Source organism: Panicum virgatum, chromosome 7N (genome assembly GCF_016808335.1).
Source record: "Panicum virgatum strain AP13 chromosome 7N, P.virgatum_v5, whole genome shotgun sequence".
In the NCBI taxonomy this organism is placed as follows: domain Eukaryota; kingdom Viridiplantae; phylum Streptophyta; class Magnoliopsida; order Poales; family Poaceae; genus Panicum; species Panicum virgatum.
The window spans coordinates 14829315-14843739 of NC_053151.1; the positions used below are offsets into that span (position 1 = coordinate 14829315).

The 14425-nt window shown below is 50.2% G+C and overlaps 1 non-coding gene across 1 annotated transcript; it reads right to left on the minus strand.

Moving 5' to 3' along the window:
* Positions 1-7831: 7831 nt before the first annotated feature.
* LOC120684113 lies at positions 7832-7938 on the minus strand. Its single transcript, XR_005679096.1, has one exon. It is a non-coding gene; the product is annotated as a small nucleolar RNA R71 (small nucleolar RNA).
* Between the last annotated feature and the right edge of the window lie 6487 nt (positions 7939-14425).

Consider the following 14425-nt stretch of genomic DNA (forward strand, 5'->3'; position numbering starts at 1 on the left):
CCTCCTGTTCGGGCTGCTTGTATGGTTGGTGCTACTAGAACGGCTGGGACTGCTGGTAGTCCAACGCCAAGTGACTGGGTGTTGTGTGTCATTGTTTCCAGCATTTGCTGTTGCTATGTGCCAAGGGTGGTGATGCGGTTCGAGAGATCTAAGATGCTCCATAGAATCAGATCCTCATAGTTGAAGCGTGCTAACGATGAAGGACCCACCTTTGGACCATAAGACGGATGCATACCTGGAGGGTAGTAAGGTTCTTGCCCACCGGCGTACCCACTGCCGCCGGCCTGATATGAGTTCGGGTCGGTATGGGTGTAATACCCATATGCCTCCTCGAAACTCATGTTCTGTGTGGACGGCCCTGGTTGTGTCGTTGTGTGAACCGGGGGTGCCTGTCATGATGGTCCTACTCCGGCTTGCTGTTGTTCGAGCCAGGTCCTGCTCCTCATCTGTGGTCCTGCAACACTTCGCCGTGCGGGTTCTCTTTTTTCCATCTGCAAGGTTAGACTATTCACCGAGTAGAGAGAGAGTCTCGGGCATGGCAGCTCGATCTCCTTATCGTATCAGGGGTAACACATAAAGATAGAGTTCCCTGGCCCCTCTCGCATCATGTTCCCTTGCACAAAATGCTCGAGACCGACCTCATATCTGTACGTCTTTGTCTCGGACAAGAAGGTGACTTCGGCGCCACCCATCGCTTTGACATACCTCACAACACAAGTGACCAGAGAGGTCATGTCGATGGGGCTTTTGCCCGAAATCATCTTCTGCCAATGAGCGAGCATGCTCCTGATGGGTGAGAAGCGAATCTTGTTTGCCATAGCGTACATACACTGCAGCTCAGGTAAGCTGTAGAGGCGGAGGTCTGCACGAGGGTGCACCACCATGGTGAGCCACTTGGCAAGAAACCTCAAAGTAGGATTGTGGATGGAGACTATGTTGTTCTTGCTACTCACAGGTTCATTAGAAATTAAGCTCCACCAAGAATTACAGTCGTACTCGTATTTTTCAGCAAGTGTGTTGGGGTCAAGGAATGCATCTTTTGTGAAAACCCAACGCGATGCTGAACTCTATTAGGGTCATTTCAAATTGTTCATTAAAGAAACGAAAGTAAACTTTGGTTTCGGAACCGGTTTCTTCAATGGTAAGAGAGATGAGGAATTCAATGGTTAAGAGTTGTCAACCTGGTTCGACTACTGTTGGCACTCCTTAGCCTAATGAATTACTCCGCAAGCGCACAGAGAACGATTGTAGCTTTCACTAGGTGAGTAAGCCTGGGATATCGAATCCAAGAAATGATAAGCTTCGACTAGTTGTCTGGAGCAATTCAACCAGACCCGCCAAGGAGCATAGGTTCGAGGGTAGAGGGCTTATCTTCAGATAGAATCCTAATTACTAAGATACTTGATAGACTACTAACTTGATCTGCTTTGCGGCCTAAGAAAAGGGCTCAAAAAGGGATGAGAAGGGAGCTAGAACATGAAATCTATGCTTAAAACAAGGTCTAGGGGCTTTTCTGCAAGAGAAACTTAGTTTCCAGGGGTTTTCTACAAAAACCAGGGACCTATACATAATTAAACCATAGCTGCAGGGCTTAGCGCGCAAAACTGCCAAGGGTGGACGGCGGGTTCTAAAACCAAGAAGCTCAGGGGGGTCCGTGCAAAGTTCTGGGCCGATCTGGAAATATTTCTGAACACAGCTGGACCGCGGGTTGATTTCAAGGAAGTTGGGGGACTCTTTAGCAAAAATGTCAGGGCGAAGGGGTATCCTTAGATCTGATCCGTTGGATTCAGATCTGGCGGCTCAGATCTTAACGGAGCACGGTCTAAACTGGATCGTCCGTTTTAGATCGGGCGGCGGCAGGGCTCGCCGGGACAGAGGTCCCGCGGCGGTGCCGCGCTGGGAACTCACAGGAGTTCGTCATTCTTGACGTTCTGGGGTCAATTCGGGCGGGATTTGGGTCAGGGATGCACTACGTGGTATGCGTGATCGATCTAGGGCATTATCTGGGCATGGGGAGGCCTGCAACTGCGAGCGCAGCTACGGCGGTGGGTCTGTGTGGTGGTGCTCGACGTCGCACGCGCGTTCGGGCGGAGCCAGTGCGGGGAAATGAGTGCAGAGGGCCCAGGGAGCGAGCGCAAGGCTAAAACAAGCCAGGGCGAGACGCGTGCGGGGGCCAGGCTGTGCTGCAGCGAGCTCGCCGCGGCTGGCGGCGGCGGAGCACCGGCAATCCGGTGTTCCATCCCTGGGCAAGGGCTACGGGCCAGACCAACCGGTGTATGAGGTAGTGGGTGCCACGGTGGTGCTCACCTGGTACGGGAATCAAGCGGTGGGGTCGTGCAAGGGGTTGGCGTCGTTGACCGGTGGCGGCGCTCGACGGAGCTCAGGGATGAGGCGGCTGCAAGGCGTCTCCGGGCTTCTGGGTCCCACAGATCGACTCAGGGAGGACCTGCGATGGTGTGACGGGGGGTCAGGGAGGCCGGAGTATCAACGGCGGCGAGGAATCGCAGCGGCGGAGCAACTCACCGGCTGATCCGGCAGTTGCACGTGCTGATCTCGGGCGCGATTCCGGCTGTTGCACGTGCTGATCTCGAGGAAGGCCGGATCTGGAGGCTTCCTGGGCTCACGGCGGTGCTACTACGGCGGTTCACAGGGGCTAGGGCGCGGCGGAGCGGCGTGGCCACGGCGGCGCACGAACGGTCTGCGCGGCGGAGCAGGGTGCGGCGGGCGGAGCTTGGGTTAGAGGCGGCTACGGGACGAGGATAGGGGAAAAGGGGGGTCGCAGGGGGTGTTTAAAGGGGGTGGCCACTGATCCTGGGCGTCCGTGCCATTGGGCGCGGCGAGATCCCGGGCGGAACGTTCGGGCGAGCTGGCGCGGGGAGGAAGAAAGGAAAGGGAGAAGGAAGCGCTGACAAGTGGGCCCGTGTTGGTCAGCGGCGGAGACGGGGACGCGGGCGAGCGCGCTGTCGCGGTAGCGGGCACTGACGTGTAGGCCCAGGAGTGCAGCGGCTGAGGCGAGGGCGCGGGCGAAGCGGGTTTCGCGAGCAGGGCAACCCAGCGCGGGTAGGAAGGAGGTTCTGACTGCTGGGCCCCACGCGTCGGTGGAAGAGAAGAGAGGCAACGCGAGCTGGGCCAGCTGGGCCGTGGGAGAAAGAGAACCGGGGCAATGAAAGGAGGCGGGGTCACGGGCCAGGCGCGGGAGGGAACTGGTCCGTGCGGGGAAGAGGGAGAGCGGACTGGGCCGAGCGCGGAATTGGGCTGTGGGGAGAAAGGAAAGGAGGGAGTGGGCCGGCTGTGGTTGGGGTTTTGGGCTGGATTGGGGTGTTGGGTTTACTTTCTCTTTTCTATTTCCTTTCCTGGTTTTCAAAATCAAATCTATTTGAATTCAAATCAAATTTGAATTCAAACTCCTATGCACTCACTCAAATAAAATTATGCACCAGCATGAATGCACAAACATGTTAAACCTAAAATAAATTTTATTTACTTATGAAAGAAAATTAATTTAAATGCAAGACTAAGCATATTTTCCTTAGAAAATTAAGTAAAGCTAATTAAATTTATTATTAAATACTGGAATTTAAATTAGGGTGTTACATATCCTACCCCCTTACAGGAATCTCGTCCCGAGATTCTGGGCTGGCTAGCAAAGCGATCCGGATAGGGCTAGAATTTAAAAACGGGGTGTTACAACTCCTACCCCCTTACAGGAATCTCGTCCTCGAGATTCAGTTGGACTGGCTTAGCAAAGAGATCTGGATAAGTCTTCATCGGCTCGTCTTCTCGGTGTGGTCACTCCATTGCATTTTGCACGTCTTGATCTTCTTGTCCCAAGTAACTCTCTCAGACGTCTCCAAAATCTTCACCGGATGCTCGGTGTAGGTCGGATCTCCTGCACATTCAACCCTTCCAATGGTGCTTATTCTTCTGGCACTCTCAGGCACTTCTTCAACTTAGATCTGCATAACTCTTCTGCCTCATCTGAGAGATTCTCAAATTCTCCTATACTATCTGTAGGCCGGGGTGTCACATCGGGGCCCCGGAGCTCCTCCCCGGGGTCGCCCTTGCAGACATACTCTCCGTCATCGGCGGAAAGCCTAGGGCAGCTACTGCCCCCATCCCTCCAGTGTAGTGGAGTTGTGTCGAAACAGCGTCGTGGGCTTGGGCAGCCACGGCGGCCTTGAAGCGCGGAGGAGGCGGTCCTCTGAGGTCTTCGGCGGCAGCCCGGGAAGCTCCCCCTTGCATGTATCCCCCTCTGAGTCGAGTGTAGTCGAGTGGGGTCGAAGAGGGTTTGTTTCCTGGGAAGCGGAGGCAGCGCGGCTGCGAGCACTTTTCCTGAGAGCACTCATGCCCGCTGCATCCCCATCCGCTGCCGAAATCCGTAGCGCGCCCTTTTAAGGGAGCTGCTGCTCTACTGTGTCGCCGGTTTGATGTCTTCCTCCACCAAGGGAGGCAGATGTTTGCAGGCTTGCATGCACAGCCGAGCAGCGTTCTTAGGGCCGTTGCTGCTCCTGCTCGAGGATTGTTAGCCCCCAGCTAGCCAGCGTCCACCGTAGGTCGCCGTCAGCCGATGAGAAAGGATACTCCTCATCTTCCTCGTCAGCTGGCAGTCTCCCTCTGGATGTTGGAGCTGGCTACTGCTGGTGCCGTTGCCGGGGCTGGGCCAGTTTGTGCCTCTGGCCCAAATGAGGGGCTCGGAGCCTTTCTCATCTCCCCCAGTGCGGTAGCTTCTCCAGCTATGCCCCATGATGGGGCGTAGATTGCATCATCAGCTGCACAGAGGTCGTCAACTTCCTCCGATAGTAGCTTCAACAGGGGCCACTGCTTTGCAGCAATTGCTCAAATCTGCTAGCTCGGGATGCATGGGCTGGAGAAAGCAGTTGAGCTTATCTCCTCCCCTGTCCCGGAGCCGCAGATTGCCCCCGCAGCCCTTCCTGCTCGCGGTCCGGCGGGCGAGGCCTCCTTGGCCTCACTGTAGCCCCGCTCCGGCCGCGGCGTGGTGCTCCTAGTGTACCGGGAAGTCCTTCGTGGCAACTTCATGTATGCTGTTTTGTAACCTGTATTGTGTTCATGTAGGAAAAAACAATAAATTTCTCCTTTTTTGGGATCCATGGATCCCGGTCTCTTTTCGACCTTTTTTGTTTGTGGAAACATTTACTTCTTGCTTTGTTCCTTTATGGAAAATTTAAGTCCCGGGGTGGTTGCCTGTTCACTACTCCGGAGCTTCTTAGCACGAGGTGGAGTGGTGAGGTCATAGGGTTCCCAGCGGGCAACTAATCCTGGGTCCGGAGACCAAGCAGGGAGTCGGAGTTGGCCAGGAAGAGCCTGTGAGCCCCGCAGCCAACATGCCAACCTGGCTGAGAGTGTCCTTCTTTCATGACGCTGGGCGTCCCATCCATGAGACACAAGAGTTTTTGAATTTGATAGGAATTCAAAACATGCTTATCATGAATGGAAAAGCAAGGTAATGCATAGGTAGGAGGGTGCCCCCAGGCAAAACTTCCCGAGGTGGCCTCGGGTTGCTTGGTCCTCATGCTTGTTGACAACCATTGTTTTACATTCTAGTCACAACGTCTCGGGAATAAAATGAGCTTTACACTATGTTCCATTCATATTTTGTTTATTTCTAACGAGTTCCACAAGTTTTGGATGAGTTGTGATTTTAGGTGAACATGTGCCAAAAATGGACGAAATTGGGTGAAAACCCAGGCCGACCGGCCTACCCTAGGCCGGCCGGCCTGGCACCCCCACACACAGTGCCACATTTTCGATCCAGGGGCAATGTGACATGAGTACAATGCCTCTTAGTCGTGGATCGGATGTCGGTTTAATCAGACGGACTGAAAGGCAATGGCATGGATCCAAGGACCCACAAGTCAGGTCAAATTCAAGTGCAAATTAGTGATCCAACACCCTGAAGCAGCCACAAGTACCAAGTCACAAAGTCGGTGCAACGGAGGGCCAGCATGCGTTGAAGCTACACAACGAACACCGACTCCAGGAGAAAATCACAGACGTCTAGATGAAGGTCGGTGCCACGTGGGACACACCTAGGCCGGCCGTCCTAGGGGAGGCTGGCCGGCCCCATCTGGCGGCCTCTCTCGTCCTGGCTTCGCATGGAAGACAAGCACACCAACCTTACCTGCTTACAACTGACGCCATGTGCTTTACCAGCCAAGAACCGACCCTGGAAGACTACAAAAGGACCCCCATCCATCACTTGTAAAACACACCATTGGAGCTCTTCTCTCTTTACTTCACCTTCTAGAGTAGGTTAGTATTTTGGGAGTTAGAGTCGAGTCGAGCTTGCTCAGGATTCTAGAGTCGTCGGAAGTCTGGTATAGTTCTTGTATCTTTCTTTTGACTTTATAAATATAAGTTATCTTCTTTACTTTTTTGAGTCAGCTTTACTTTCCGCCTTTCTTTATCTTCTCGAGTCTGAGTTTTCAGCCTGAACACAAAAGTTTTACTTTAGCTTAGGCTAAGTTATCTTTCTAGTATTTGGGATCTTATCTTACGGGTTTTCTCACCCGGACTAGAGTAACTCAAGTTAGTTCTCTAGGTTGAGGGGGATTTCTCTCGAAGGCCTTGAGAGATATCCTAACACTGAGTGCAGACGTGGTGTCTGAGCTTAGTGTTAGCTAGAAAGTGTGTTCCACCCCACGGAACCATTGTGGTAGGCGGCAGGTGGTGACAGCCCTGTTCATCCCTTGTAGTCCACCACATTCGGGTGTTTTCACAGCAGTAGTGCAGGTTGTCGTTGGACTCCCCTCTCATCCCTTTCTTAAGTCCTTTCTCTTCCAGCAGCCAAAGTAAGCTCTGCTTTCCTGAAGATTAGTTAGATGTTTAGTCTGATCTAGAGAGGCAAGCTCGATAGTTCAGAAGTGTATCAAGTGTCTTATCTTGCTCGTGGTCCTCCCAGCTGCTATCTCTCTAAGGAGTTGAGCCTTCGTGTATCACTCGGTCATTGACTGGCCATTTACCTTATCTACATATCTGGCTTAACCCCATCTAGTTAGTTGGTTGATTAAGCTAGTACGGTTATCATTTGATTTACGATATTCTTTACTATAGCGCTTCCTTGAGAAAAATATGATACCCTGGAATACTCCAAGGTGAAGTGCTACAACGGTGATTCTGTGCGCTTGCGGAATATATATTCTATTGGGCATAAGAAACACCAACAAGCATTTCTGGCGTTGTTGCCGGGGAAGCAATTGGCTAAATACATCGTAAATAGTTTGATGAACTTCACTAGTTTGTCACCGCTAACCTTAGCGGGCTTATCATTGCTTTGTCTATCTTTTTGATTGATGCAGAGCAGTGCATGACCGGTTTCGACCTACCAAGTAACTTCAATCCTAATCCAGAAAGAATTGGGAGAATTGTGAGACGCCGCGTCGTCCCACCTCAGAAAAGACTCACTTGGCCTCCTAGCTCCCCGTCCACATCAGCCTCCTCACCCATGGCTCAGAAGACTCTTCGTCAGTTCTCTGCCCCGTCCAGTAGCCACATCCCTACTGGATTGCACCAAGACCAAGCCGACAATGACGGCTTTGAGCTGAAAACTGGACTGGTGAACATGGTCCAGGCAAGTCCGTTCTGCGGAAAGGCATCCGAGGATGCCAATGCCCATCTCCAGAACTTTCTGGAGGTGAGGAATACCATCAACCCCAAGGGAACTACATTGGATATCGTCCACCTTTGCCTGGTCCCGTTCTCACTACTCGGGAAGGCCAAGACGTGGTTTTACTCCAACAAAGAAGCTTTCACAACATGGGAAGCTTGTTCAAATGCATTCCTAGCCAAGTACTTTCCAGTGGGCAAGACCAATGCCCTCCGAAACAGGATCTCTGGGATTCAGCAATTACCGGATGAGACCATCCCAGAAGTCTGGGAACGTCTCTAGGAGTACATCCAAGCATGCCCACACCACGGCATGGAGGAATGGCTGATTATTCAGAACTTCTTCCATGACCTGAATCAGCAAGCTCAAGACCACGTGGACGCAGCAGCGGGTGGTTCTTTCCTTTCCTTTGTTGGAAGTAACAACAATCCCAACTAGGGATTCCGTCTTCAGCAGGGTTGGAACTCAAAGCCCAACCTCCCCTTCGGTCAACAACAAAGTATGAATTTTAACAATAATTTTCAGCCCACCTTAAAAGACCTAGTGTACGGCCAGAAACAAATAAATAACAACATTAGCTAGAAATTTCTTGCTAATGACAAGATTTTGGAGTCCATGACTGCGCAACTCGAGGGCTTTAATTCTATTATTAAAAACCAGTTGAGCTTTAATAATATGATACAAACTCAAGTAGCTCAATTAGCCTCTTCTTGTCCCAACGCTAACGCGGGGAAATTGCCCGGGCAACTGGAAATTACCCCGAAAGAAAACGTTAGTGCGTTGACTACGCATGGTGGTAAGTCCACACGTGAGCCACCTTTCCCACAGGATGCAGGAACTTGGCGGAAGACCGTAACCGCTAGCCATACCGACGTTAATGACGAGGTGCAGGAGGAGGCCGTCGAATCCGACACTTCAACAACCCAGGAAGACCCCGTGGAACCCCCTAGAACTTCACGGGATTACCACGATACAATTGCCTTACCGTTTCCGAAGCGGATAAGGAAGCCGGATGCCGATGAACAATTCGGCAAGTTTGTCGAGGTAATAAAGAAGTTGTATGTCAATATACCGCTTCTTGATGCTATGCAAGTACCCACATATGCCAAGTATATCAAGGATATCCTTGGAAACAAGAGGACGTTGCCCACCACCGAGGTCGTGCAGTTAACAGAAGAGTGTAGCGCTGCTATACTCGATCCTCTTCTGGTGAAGAAGAAGGACCCAGGCTGCCCTACCATCACATGCTCAATTGGGACCCAACATTTCTCAAACGCTCTTTGCGACTTGGGAGCAAGCATCAGTGTCATGCCAAAGGTGGTCTATGACAAACTTAACCATCATGCACTTGCCTCTACTGCCATGTGTTTGCAGCTAGAGGACCAATCGGTTTGCTACCCCACGAGAATAGTGGAGAACATTCCAAACAAGATCTAGAATTTCTTCATCCCTGTCGACTTCGTCGTCCTCGACATGGAAGTCGAAACTAAGACACCTCTCATCTTGGGAAGGCCGTTCTTGAGCACAGCAAACACACATATTGATGTCAGAGCTGGAGAAATCCAACTCAACATCAATGGGCAAAAGGAGAAGTTCGCCTTCAAACCAAAGGTCGAACAATGCTCACAAGTCAAGGCATTCAACCGGAAAAAGAAATCCGAGAAAGAGTCGGAGAAACCATCGATCCCATCCATCGAGCCCTCATCGAATTTGTTGAAAGTCTACGGGTTCAGGAGGAGATGAAACAAATCAAGCTTCATAACCACAGAAATGCGAGACAAAGAATCCAGCGTAAGAAATTCCTAGAATCAGAGAAGAAAGAGGTCGAAATAACGCCCACTACCAAGAAAGTGTGGCGAAAGATGGTGTCATCGTCAGGGACTCCATCCGGCGACGACAATCGAACCAAAGGTATGGAGAGTCTTGCTCCGGACTCAAAACCCGACCCCTCGCCATGAGGTACATGGTACGTATCCTTCATTGCATTGCATATAGGATAGTTTAAATTTCCCTTGCATAAATTTTGTTTCATTTTTGCATAAGCATGTTTGATTTTCAACCAAAGCACATTTCAATTTTGAAAATCTGCATCCAAAAGAACTTCACAAAAATTTTCAAAATTTTTTGGCCAAATGTTAGGCCGGCCGGCCCCACCTCTTCTAAGTTTGGCCAAGAGCAGCAGGGGATGAGGTACATTGAGTGCGCACGAAGCAAAGAACAAAGGTTGGGCACTGAAAGTGTAGGAGCTGGCCTATCGACCCCATCATGGCTGGCTGGCTCCTCTCCTCCGCTCACGTCTTGTCACCACCAACGAAAGCACGTTCATCTACAAGTCTAAGGAGTAGACTGCCGTTGTGGCTCGCTTGGCTGGCGGACTGCTATAAAATCCGACGAGGGTGATGCTTCCCAGTGCACCACAAGCTCAGCTGTGCATGCCTCAGCCTAAACACGAGCATCTCCTTCCCTCTTTCTTGAGTTCTTTTGCCTAATCAAGCTCTTTTGAGTTAATTGTGTAGGGAACTCAGGTACTAGCTCAAACCAAAAACAAATAAAATTTCCGTAGTAGTTAGTGAAGTTCATAAACCAGAAAATACAAAAATATTTCCCCTTCAAATAAAATCATGGCACACTGAACGACAAGCGGTTGTGGTGGTTTAACGCCCCGCAAGAATGACTAACGCTAACCCTCTCCCCTTAATCCTTGTTTCCTTCGGGTATTGCTTGTGCTAACATTTTGCAGGCGCCATGCTGAATCGAGCCAAGGAGAAGGTCAAGAGAGCACTCTCGAGAAGATCGAGGAGCTCGCGGAGTTCATCTTCTTCCCGGGATAATATTTCGGTCTACTCTGGTCTCCGTACACATGTATCCTAGGAGGAAGAAGAAATTCCAGCAGTCCCGAGACCCTGTTTCCGTATCAGGATCCTGACGATGGTTGAACAAATCAACATCAAGAACGACTACGAGCGCTACTGAAGAAGCAGAATTTCAGCCACGCCAAGAGGTTCGAAACTCGCTTCCTCATAAAGATAGGACTTAAGCAAGACATGAACCAAGCTTTCACCGCCATCGGATGGGAGAATTTCGCTGACGTAGTTGTTGGCGGTTGATATCGATGATTTTCGCTACCAACGCTCCGCCTGATTTCATGAAAGCTAGGCCATAACCATGCCAAAACCTTTATTACTAATGAGTTCCACAAGTTTTTGTGTTTATTTGACTTCAGGAACAACATATCCAAAGTTGACCGAAAACAGACGCTGTTTGGACCGGAAGGCCCGAATCCGGCCGACCGGCATACTTTTGGTGGAATCTTGGTATGAGACTTTACCAATGCCACCTAGAGGGAGAATTCAAGCCATTCCAATGGGTTGGACCCAAAAATATACAACTTAGACCCGAAAGGCTTGAACACATATCCAAAAGAGAAGCCAACCTGGGCCATGATCAAGCACACAATGTCCACCTAATCCATGATTGATTCATAGCCAGAGAGGAGTGTGTCGGTGCAACAGAGGACCAAAAGAGGCTGCAAGAGGCAGGCCGCCCGGCCCCAAGGAGGCCGCCCGGCCCAAGATGCAGTCGGTTGATCAAACCGCCTGAACGACCTACACCCAGAGTAGATCAGGACCGTCCCAGGGGAAGGCAGTGCCACATGGAGGCAGGGCCAAGCCGGCCGGCCTAGGCCAGACCGCCCAGTCCCACTCTCCAGCCTCTAGTGTCCAGCTTTCGCGGGAAGATCAAGCACTGCCTCTACTGTTGCTTACAACCGGCGCTACCTGAAATAACTACCGAGAACCGACCTTGGCACACTATAAATAGGACCCCTCACCTTACTGTAGCACACACCTTTGGAGCTTGAGTGCCTCATAGTTCAGTTGTTATCATAGTTACTCTCTTTGATCTGCGGGATCCCTTGTCTGCGTGGGTAGCAAGTTCTATCCATTTGGGGTTTCTTCTAGCCTTAGCGAGAGGGGGAAGTCAGTAACTCGATAGTTTAGGAGTGGTGCTTAGGCTTGGTTAGTTACCTCGGTTCTAGCTCCGTTTTAAGCGTTCTTTATGTCCACGCGATCGTTGTAACGCGTAGAATAGTTCTAGCTTAGTTTTGTTTGCTGTTTTTATGTATTGTTGTACTGTTTCTTAGTGTTAGCCTTTGTTTGCATGTATGTTTATGTTGTTGCCTTGTTTTTGGCCATGTGTTCGTGAGTAGACGTTGAGCTACCGGAGGAGCATCAGTACCAGTACCCAGAGCAGCCACCATCTTCTGAGCAGTTTGAGCAGCAGGAATAGTTTGAGGAAGGCAAGTATAACATGAACAACACCCATCACTTTTAAATACATTTTCATACTGCATTTTAATACTGTATGCCCATAAGGACTTTCCTAGCCACTTTATTACCCTATATATATCCCCTGGGTTGCATCTTGGTTAGTTGTGCTAGGTTGCTGCGCTATAACACACTTGGTCCTTTTTAATTAATTTGATTAATGGTATATGTAACTTAATTCTGGGAGTGGCCCGTTTGAGTGGCTCACGTCTCGTTAAAAATTGGTTTTTGTTAGAAACATGGTTTAGGGGGGCAGCATGATACTTAGTGCTTGGTTGGCCACTCTCCATAAGGACCGGTTCATAGAGCGACAACCTGGGATAACAGCGCTACCATAAGACTGGAATGGGACGGTCTTGGCTTACAAATTAGGTCTTTTTGGTTTGGAGTAACTTACCTGCGGGGCAAAGGGTGGTAAGCTTCAATGGTCCCTGCTCCTCCGGCTTGGTCTGTGCTCCGTGTCTTGTACCCCTGTGAGGTGGGCCCCATCATCGCTCATCCAACTCTTCGCGGTTACGCCTTACCAACGAGATTCTTTGTAACGGCCTCGTAGTGAGTTTGCTAGTCATCTCACCTACGGAAGTGTGATGAACAACTAGCGTAGCTCACGACTTGTGGGTATAGATGTGCAACCTCTGCAGAGTGTAAAACTGGTATACTAGCCGTGCTCACTGTCATGAGCGGCCCAGATCCTCCTTTTGATTAGTGGGGTTATCTTCCTTTGATTAGGAGGGTTTTCCCGGGTGATTGGTTTGGTTTGGTTCTCAGTAGTATTATAATTAATTTTGATTAATTACTATGTAACTGGGGTATGGTAACTCATCAACTTGTAGTAAATAGCTTTAATAAAATTTTGCCAAGATTAAAAGCTAATGCAGTTGAGTCAGCCAACCTTAGAGCCTCATAGTTTGTGTTATACTTATTGAGTACAAGTTGTGTACTCACACTTGCCTTCTCTACTCTTTTTCCTCTTGTCCTTTTTGGGGATACTCTACTGCTGCTCAGTTCCTGCCGACGCGAGGGAGTTCACCCAGAGCTACCAGGAGTACGAGGACTTCTAGGCGTTCATCTCCCAGTCGACGTCCCTGTGGTGCCCAGCTTCCGACGAGAGTTAACATATATGTTTTACGCTTCCGCATACTCTGTATCAGACATTTTGTCATTATTGTAATAAATAACATTCGTACTCGCTTTATTATATCTTTTTACGTGATATGTGCTGTGATATACTGTTCATTCTATTGTATATACGTGTGACTTGATCCTGGCACGTATATGATTGCTCGGTTTATGTCCTTTTGTAAACCGGGTGTTACACCCGCCATGGAGTTTACGTCTAGTGGCACAGCCATCTTAGGTTTGAGCTAGAAGAAGAACCCTGCCCGACTATTTATAGCCCGGTAGGAGTCACGAGCGGTCCGACCAGGTTCTCCCAGTGGTACCCTGGAAGGATCCACCGGTCCCAAGGGATCCCCCAACTCTGGTTCATCCCCCTGCTCTCGTTCAGTTCCTCGATTGGCGCGGTGGCAGGGCAAGGCGAGCACGACAGCTGCTCCAGCCCCGCCATGTGCCTCGGTCAACAGGACTGGCGGCGGGGCATGGGCACCACAATGGGCGAAGCACCTGGTCGGGCCCGGGGCATGCGCATGACAACGGACGCTGCCCTGGCTCGTTTCTCTCATCATGTCATGTGCCGTGGTTGTTGGCACTCCTTAGCCTAACTGAATTACTTCGCAAGCGCACAGAGACCGATTGTAGCTTTCACTAGGGAGTATACCTGGGATATCGAATCCAAGGAATGGTAAAGCTTCGACCAAACCTAGAACTATTTAGCCGGACCCACCAGGAGAAAAGAGTAAGTAGGTAGAGGGTCTAACATCGGTTAGCCAACTCATTACCCAGAAGACTTGCAACTAAACTATCTTGATCTGCTTCGGTGGCTGGAAGAGGAATGACTTCAGAAAGGGGTGAGAGGGGAGTCCAACGGCAACCTAAAACTACTGCTATGAAAACACCCAAACGTGGTGGACTACGAGGGACGGACAGGGCTGTCACCACCTGCCACCTACCACAACGATTTCGTGGGGTGGAACACAACCCTATGTAACTAACCAAGTCTAGGCACCACGCCAAACACTATCGAGTCACGTACTCCTAACTCCCGGCAAGATAGAAAGCACTCTCAAATAAGTAGAACTTGCTACTTACATAGACTAGGAATCCCGCAGATCAATGACAGAAAGTAAACAAGTAACTGAAGTAAAGAGAAAGACTAGTGAGATACCGACGAGAGACGAGGAACTGCACTCCGAAGATATTCCATTCCTCCGAGGTGGCTTATAAAATGGAGTAAGGCCGAGAGAATTCGGCACCGCTCCTTTACCTTGACTTTCGCCAAGACTCTCACCTCACACTCTCCCTATTCTACTAAGTCGGACAACATCTTGCATGGACTCTTCTCCTCTCCAAATGGTGT